The sequence below is a fragment of the Aplysia californica genome, unplaced genomic scaffold (genome assembly GCF_000002075.1).
Source record: "Aplysia californica isolate F4 #8 unplaced genomic scaffold, AplCal3.0 scaffold00080, whole genome shotgun sequence".
In the NCBI taxonomy this organism is placed as follows: Eukaryota; Metazoa; Mollusca; class Gastropoda; order Aplysiida; family Aplysiidae; genus Aplysia; species Aplysia californica.
Window position 1 is genome coordinate 482,511 of NW_004797350.1, and position 9,379 is coordinate 491,889.

Genomic DNA, 9,379 nt, shown 5'->3' on the forward strand with positions numbered 1-9,379 from the left:
CACACACACACACACACACACACACACACACACACACACACACACACACAAGAATTACCCATTCCCCTGAAAGCAGCTAATAGACACCCTTTGCCGTAAGGAAAACTACCAGAGAAGAAAAAAAAACCCAGCAGGACCGAAACGTTTTAAGCCCAAAGATGTTATTCCTGTCTGACTGAACTAGACCAATCCATTCGTTTATGTAAACTTACAGATCATATGTTTTCGTTACTTTTGACATCCGTCAGGGCTGTCCTTCACCTGTCCCCGTTTGGAAGACACAAGCACCTGTAAACTGAGCTCGTGAGATCTAGATAGCCTAGATGTTGCGTTTTATCTAAGATTAAGAATCTTTAGTTTTAGTAGAGTTTTATTGCACTCACAACACAATAAGATCATGTAAGTGACGGAGATTAAGGGTGTTACTAAAGAGAAACAAACTTTTAAAAAAGAAAAAAAGATGAGGACGGCAGATGATAAGGAAAAAAGGACCAAACTGCACCAAAGGACCCGCCAACCACACACGATTAACTTTCAAAATGAAGGCGAACATTATACCTGCTGACCTAGTAACCACACTCAATTCACTCATTGTAAAATGTTGCCTCTTTCGGTCTAATTTCATTATGAGTAAGCATAAAACGATGCGACTTTCACTCCGATCAGTAGCAGACTAAAGTCAAAGTTGTGGCGCATGTGCATCCATCACACATAAACCAAAAGTACGAATTTGCATTTTAAATTGTATTCAAGGTGTCCCTCTGTTCAGTTCCAGCTAAAGAAAAGATTTGAAAAGTTGAATGCATAACGGATTTATTACTTCTTTTTCAAGAAACCCTAAAACAGCGTGTCCCCAACGTTGTTGAATGACGAGAATGCGCGTCGTCCATGAATTAATGAGGTCATAAGGATAGTCTATCGTGGCAACACAATGTCGTTCGACAAGGAATAACCAGATATTAATAGGTTTCAGTGTAGAGCGATGCCTGCACTCCTTTGATTTCCATAAATCTTGCTAGTTTATCGTTTGAAAGAGAAGCACCTGGCAGCAAAAGTAGACGTCCAGTCTAGAAAACGTGTAATGAGACCTACAGAACGACCAGAGAGACAGTAAAACAAAACAATGAGTTGCAGCACAACAGGTAACGATCCCCTTCCCCTACTACCCTTCCCTACTTTTCGCCTGCTTTTTACCCTTCGTAACAAGGCGCAAGGAGAACTCTCCTCCTTGAAAGTATGACACTGGAATGAAAACGTGACGTGGCTGGACTGGCTAAAGAAGCTATGATATTATATATTATGCATGTTCTTCATAAATAAGTCCTGGTTCTGACTATCATCTCATCGTTGACGATTTACTGTAGACATGTCATGTGATCACTCAGTTAAGATGCATGTCGAGTTCGGACAAGTCACAAATTGTGTACCGTAAAACGGGATGAATTTGCACACTTCTGTGACTTTGCACGGTTTGCACCAAAATTTATGTCGATATACTCTTGGAAGTTGGATGAAGACAAGAAGTTACATAAGCCTTTTTATTTTGTTGTTTTCCCGCATAGAATAGTTGTTTCACTCTGCTTCCCCCTTGATTTACAGCAGATTCAGTTTATTGCTATCTCATGTCAGATTATAAACTTTACTTTTGCTATTAGATCTAATTGAAATGTGAGTTGAAATTTTGCATTTGATTTGTTAAAAGCCTATTGTGTCTTGAATTTTTTAACAAAAAATGTGTCAATATTCGATTAGTAATTTTTAAATGTTTATGCCATAAGGTAGACCTAAACGACCATGTGCAAACTCACCCAGTAATCTGGATTTGGTAAGCTGTGCGTTCAAACCCATCCAAGGCTGAACGGACATTGAACACTTTGAGGGATAGGATAGTTTGATTCAATTGTTATTTCTTGTGCCAGAAGAAAACAGTTTAGAGGCTATCTTTGTTTCTTTTCACCATCTAACTCAGCTGAAAAATGCCAATCCCTGGATGTTGCCTATTCTATTATAGATCTAGTCTATTGAATAAGGAATGGAAAAAAATCATAGGATTAACGTTTGTGCTGAAGCGGTATAGGCACTTCGCCATAACACGCAGCAAACCTTAGTTCCATTCCCGAGTGTGACGACTTTTTAAAAATCGAATATCTCGCTGTTTCTGTTGCAATTTTGTACCCTTATTCCCCTAAGTTGGTCCTGGCAAACAGGAGCGATTGCCTGCCTCCTAATTGATCTAAATTGCGTCGGTATGGTGAGGGTGAGGGGAAGGGGCAAAAAAAAAATCATTTTTAAAAAGTGCTTAAAGACAACATGAATAAGATAAAGTGACATAAGACCTGCTTCAACGTCTTTAGATTAGTTCGTGTTGTCAAGATTGGTAACAAAACTTGCATCGTTATCAACATTGTTTTGACATGTTTTAATGGTCTGTATGTATCTGTTTGAGGTTTAAGATGCATCCTAAGCTACCTGTGCAAAGTCACTTTTAAATCTTTTATATCTATTCCAGAAAACGGACAAAGCGTGATCCCTCATCATTTGTCTACTCTTTCCTCAGTTTCTTTTTGTTGTAAATTTTTAGCATACCAGACGACGTGTCAGAGAAACCCACAGCACGCTTTTGAAGGTGTTTTATTTCACTGGGACATCTTAGTTTTTATGAAATTCCCCCTCATATTATGGTACTGCAGTAATGACACTCAATCCAATGGACATATTTTATTTTTGCTACTTTTCTAAAGTATTAAAGCCCCAAACAGACTGTGACTATGTTATCATTACTGGGCATAAAATCGTTGCACATTCAGCACAAAGTAACAAAAACAGCTTAAAAGTGACAACGAAATGAAAATAATTAGCCATAATCTTGTCATTTTTTAAAGAAAAAGATAATTACATCTTAAGGTAATAACCAATTGCAGATGACCACAGAAAAGATCGGAACTTGGCTAGTGGGCAGAAAGTCAAAGTGAGAGGAAAGGCACAGGAGGGAAGGAAAGAACTCAGGCCCTGCCAAAGCTCAAACCTTAAACGTTTGTTTGTTTAAAAACTGGTACTTAACTGGACAATAATAAAGCCTCTGTCAGCTTGCATTTTTGTCCCAGTGTTCAAATCTACAAAAAATGGAGTAAGTCGAAGGTTCGTCAAATCAAACTCGAATATAACAAGATAAGAGAATACTTTATTGTCCCAGAGAAAAAATGTTCTTGGCTGTGCAGGACTGTAAAAATGCATGCAGGTATGCATAAAAATTTAAATATGAAAAGAGAAATATAACTGACTAAATGTACATATCACATCAGATGCATCATTCAACCACATGCAGGAATTTAATGACAAGACCTTTAGAGTTATATAGACACATACTCGAAAGAGCAATACACACTGGTGGTTGTTCTGGGAATAGCCTTATACTAAATGGTAGAAAACTTCTGTTATATCTTTCTGTCTTTGTTTTTAGAGACACATCTGCCGCTGCGTGATCTTACAATTTGCGTGAAAAAGGGGTGTGCTGGATCGTTTATAATGCTTTTTTAAAATCTTTTTTATACTTGTGGTGTTGTACATTTCATCAATTCTAGTAAAACCACATCCATAGATCTTGCTGGATTTCTTAATGGTTCTGTCAATTTTTTCTTTATCTTAACCCTACAATTCCCTGCCAAGCAGCAAATGCAAAACAATAGCACGCTTTTAATCATAGAATGGTATAAAAGGGACATAATCTTATTATCGACACAAAAACTTCTTAATAAACTTTCTTTGATTTACTTTTTTTCAGGCACAAGAGCATCGTGGGGATGCCAGTCAAGCTTGTTATCAATTGTTAATCCAAGGTACTTGTGGGAGCTTACAACCTCCACTTCCTCACTTTAATAAATAGTGGTTGCAATTGACCTTTTTTAACTTTAAAGTCTCTTATTAATCCCTTTGTCTTTCTTACATTTAGTAAAAGGAAGTGGTTGGCACAGAAGTCCTTGCAGAGTGGAATCATCCCGCAAATTTTATTAGTTTGATGTTCTTGTTATCAAAAGTACAGTCGTTGGTGTAGAGCGTAAACAAGACAAGGGAGATTACACAACCTTGGGGCTCACCGGTGTTTGTGAATTTACACAATTTGATTTTACATAATATTATTATTGAGGTCGATTGGTTAAGAACTCAAGAATCCAAACTATAATGTTCTAGTTTATGTTCTTCAATTTTCTATGGATTTGAATTTATTGTAACCAGCCATATCCAGTAAACAATACGTACATTATTCTGAATCGTACAATAACATCATTATCACAGTCATTTAAAAGTAGTGTGTTGCAATCATTACAACAATCAAATAAGAGCAAATTGTAGCACAGGTCCATGTTTAATGTTCCACTATATCTAGTATTAATCGACTATTTATTACTGGATTTGTAGCGCAAAGAACGTGTGTGACAAAACGAGCCGGTGTTACGGTCAGTGACCACGCTTCAGCAAGAAAACAGATTCATATTGCTTACCTGTACCTACCTGGTGGTATCCAAAGCAAAACAAATGCATAATGCGACGTAACAGTTAGTCCCTTCATAATTTGACACCTGAACACAAGCCACCTGGAAATCCGGCTGCTCTCCGGGGGTAATTTATTACGACCTGTCCACTACGTTTTTGCTGCTACTGCTACCATACTTGCCTAGGTTGTGTGGCTGTGGGGTTCTGATCTGAGAAGAACAAGAATTGAATTGTTTGTGCCGTTCTTCCAGCAAGAATGTTTTCGTCTCTAAATACTATAGTTGTATGTTTGCTTCTTGTTGAGGTAAAACCGACGTCTGTGGGGTAGCAGTAATTACCGCTGCAAGCGGACTGGACACCAGCATTCAGAGAATTTGTATCCAGTATCTTGAGCATGCATTCTTCTGGGAAATTGTCCCATGTTTCCTTAAGACACACCGAATAAAGCAACAGTTAAAATACTTACTTGAATTACTTACATCTAGAACTGGGGGTCTTGGGAAGACGGATGTTCCATGCTTCCTCGCCCATCATCAGGAGGGTCCATTTCAGTGTGGGCAGGCTGGTTGTCTCCATCATCACCTGGTTGTTGTAGTGTCTGATGGGGCCACGCAACCTGCTCTTCCTACCATCACGATCACTACCTCCTTCTTGAAGGAGTCCTCGTCACTGCTGCTGGCTTGGCTTTCTCGGACAAGGGCTACTACAGTTGGAGGGTAAGCACTTCCTCTATGTTTGCGGAGCCTGCTAACTTATCTGCTCTTTCATTTTCCTTGACTCCTGCATGCCCTGGGCAGAAGATCCACTGCAAGTAAGTGCAAGCGTCTGATTTTGCTGTCTTTAATTGTCTTAAACCAATATGCACAGAGGCTGCCGGTCAAAATCTTATCCAGAGTACTCATTGAGTCTGTAACAAAGGTAGCCTGCTGGTATCCGCTAGCGCAAAGCCATTTCAGAGCCTCAGTGATGGCTTGATCATGATCTCCATGCACATGCTTGATGTAGTGATGCCCGTTGACCCAGATGCCTACTGGACTGTTACTCCTTGGCAAGAAGCCATGTGTACGCCCTACCTGATTTGATCCCACGCTGAAAAGAGCCACCAGTGAAGATAATGGTTTCATCCTCTCTGCAGTTATCTTCAATTATTAGAGTCTCGATTTCCGCATGTGTTGCTCCTTCAGGTCATTCATGACATTCACGCCCTAATGTAGCAATCACCTCAGTGAATCTTTCTTTCACCTCGTCCGCAAGCTGTACCCATGTCTCCACAAGTCTGATTGTCCCCACAGTGAGACTACACTCTTCATTGGTTTGCACTGCCTGGGTCATCCACTACATGCCCGTTTTTAGCAACAGCGGAATATTCTACTCCATTTATTTATCACTTCCATCTCGATTTCGTTTTTCTCTCCCCCCCCCCTCCCTTTCCCCGAACAAAAGAAAGAACACCACCACCAACAATAACGACAACAAGCTCTTCTTTTTATATAGTACACACTGTTAAGTAGGGAATCAAGCAATCATACTTCAGCTAAAGTACAACATACCCCCCCCCCCCAACATCTTGGAGGACGCCATTATGATGTATAAAAAACGGAAGGGAGAACTGAGAAGTGGTCGTTTGTACAGGTAATTGTTTTGGTGACATCTCTTCGGGGAGGATTCAGGGAGGTTGGATTGCCTCACCCGCCACCCAAGGGAGGCGGTGGCCCTGGCGAAGAGCACGGCTCTTCGGGGCTCCAAACGTTTCGAACGGATAGGCTACCACACAAACAACAACAACAATAGCAACAACGACAATAATAATAGCAACAATATTAACAATAACAGCAACAAATCAACTACAACAGCAAAGCCGACAACATTTCACCTGCCCAGCAAGCCGACATATACATTGTAGTACAATACTACAATGAATGTAACAAACAAGACAGACAAATCGAAAACTTCATAACAAACATTTATACATAACATTGAATAATAATGATGGGTAGCACTTGTGGCTATTTCCTACCTGTCGGCTTGTTTACAAACATAATCCTAAATACAAATGGTGTTTACCTGTCCTCTCACAATTTTTTATTGTGGAATTAAGAATTACCGTGCACACTAGGATGACAAGAAATGGATTTTATTTGCGATGGAAAAGGAAGGCGTAAGAAAATAACTGGATCCTCTGACTCAAGTCGTCAGCAAACAACACAATATCTAAGTCTAAGCTTTATTCAAATATAATGGAAGTTGTCTAAATGGCTATCTCTATTGTCAAGGAAATATATATTATGGTTGTCTTAGACAGGTGGACATCTTGGACGATGTCATTATGATGTATAAAAAACGCAAGGGAGAAGTGAGAAGTGGTCATTTGTACAGGTGATTGTTTTGGACTGAGGACAAGAGAGCAGCTTTGACAGTAGATAATTATTTCAAAATTTAATGTGGCTAAGCTATTACTATTATGTCAACGTGTCATGTCAATGCGTACTTTTGTATCGGGAAGCGATTTATTTTCGTTCTATATCCTTGCATTCTTCTTCATGACATCTGATTCAGTGATTGAGATTTACCTCCTGCCTACCTTTCCACTCAAATAACTGAAAGAGTAAGAAAAATAAGCGGTCAAAGCTATCATGAGGTCGTTTTAAAAAGACACCAAGAGGACTTACGCGTGATACTGCTGATATACATCAAGGTTTGGGTAATATTTTCTTAAGTCCATAACTATGATTTAAAGTCGTTCAGTCATTTCATCAAAATTCTACGTTGTGTAGTCTCCCCTTACGTATTCCAACATACTAACATTACAATAACTCCATTTTTAAGTAAAAGTGGCGAGACACCTTCATTTTTCTGAGCTCTTTTATTTAACTACCTCTCCGCAAGGAGAACTGTAGTCAAATTTATTGGTTTAGTGTCAAGGGAGATAACAAAATTTTAAAGACATAATTAATAACATTACTGAATCGACCTCCTTGCTGGCAGACAGTTGCGAACAAGTATGAACATCGTGGGTTACATTATGGGGATTGATGAAAGGTTTGATTGTTTGTTTGCTTGTGTGTTTGTTTGTGGGTTTTTTTGGGGGGAGGAGGGGTTGTACTTTCGCTGAAGTATGATTCCCATCTTAAAAGTGTGTACTATATCAAAAGAAGAACATAATCTGTTCTCCTTGTTTGTTTTGGAAAGTGTTTATGAACGGCCCTTGCACCAGCATAATGTCACATGAGCGCGCGGGACACATTAATCATTTTCAATTTGGTTGGACTTAATTTTGTATTTTGCCCAGGTGCCGGCCGAAGCCTACTCTTATGGATTTTAGTTTTAGACCACAACTTGCACACGGGACCTCCGAGATTTTTCGCCCTTATCCAAGAAGGCTAGGTGTTAGATCTTACCTACCCTAAGAATACTAATATTAGGGATGTGGCTGAAAGACAGCAGAAGGAAGAAGCCAGGGAGTACAGGTAGAAAGGCTGCCGGAAAAGTCAAGAGCCCAGAGGGCGGGGTAAAAAGGTAAAAGGGGTGGGGACAGAAAGCAGAGACGAAAGCAATCGATAGAACATGGTTAGAGAGCAGAAAGGGAGGTGAAATGAGAACAATAATATAGAGGAGAAAATTTTAGAAGAAAAAAAATGTTCAGTCGCCGTCTGGTTTTGAACCAGGGACCTATTGAATGAGAGTCGAACACCGTAGCATCTAGACCACAAGAGTCTCCTGTGAAAGCTTACTCGTATGCATCCCCCACCCCTTCTTTTCCAAAATCCTCCTCTTTATAACGTCGGCCAGCAGTTCAGATGAACTAAACCCACAATTTTGAACATTTTTTGTTAGATTATTATTTTTTTTAATTCTATGGTATTAGTCACATGTGCTTAAGAAATAATCGTTTTGTCGAAATTCAAATTGTAAATACAAAAGGCAGAAATGATACATTATAGTATAGGTGCAACTTTTAACAGATGAAATTAAACTTTTTTTTATCTCCTGAAAAAAACCCACTGTTTTAGGCTTAAAACATTAAAACAAACTGCCGACGATAACCTCCTGCAGTATTATTGGTTACAGTGAAAATGATTTGGGTCGACATTGGTTCGAATCCCAAACATTTCACGACCTCAGAATTCAAAGTTATAACATTTTTGCCCGTTTTGAGTTTCTAAGACCATCAAGTCTTCTTTCTGCTCTATCAAAATTGTAAGAATATTCTCAGTCATTTTCAAGTTATTCTAAGAATTGCACTCGAGAAGGCTTGACATATAGTGAAACTCAAAATTGTTTATGTCAAATTTCTAAAAACTATGTAGCTTACTGAGCAGATAGAACTTTGTAACTCTGGGGTAGCAATTTGTCTCTTGGATTTCTCAAGGCCGATCGACCACAATATGCTTCAGACTGTACCGAAGAACTACAAAATAATTAAAAACGACTCAACGCAAGCCATTTCCATAGCCTATACCAATATCAACCACACCACGCAACTCGTCCCAGAAGCTAGAAACAGAGAAATGACACAGCTAAAACAGTTGTAAACATGAAAATCATATATAATTGACGTGATTCATCAATGCACCAAATAAGCATGTTTGCAAAGGGGACAGCAGTGCTAGGATCATGCCATCCGAACAGATAAGGAGCTTGAGTCAGAGTTATGCATCCTTTATTTATCAGCTTTATATTACAAGTTACACAAAGTGGACGTACAGATTCCTGTGCACGAGATTATCTGCACTTTTGGTCGTCATGTCAGACTGACGGTCTTTTTTGCCCCATATTTCGATACTACTACTACTACTACTATTACTACTACTATACTACTACTACTACTACTACTACTACTACTACTACTACTACTACTACTACTACTACTACTACTACTACTACTGGT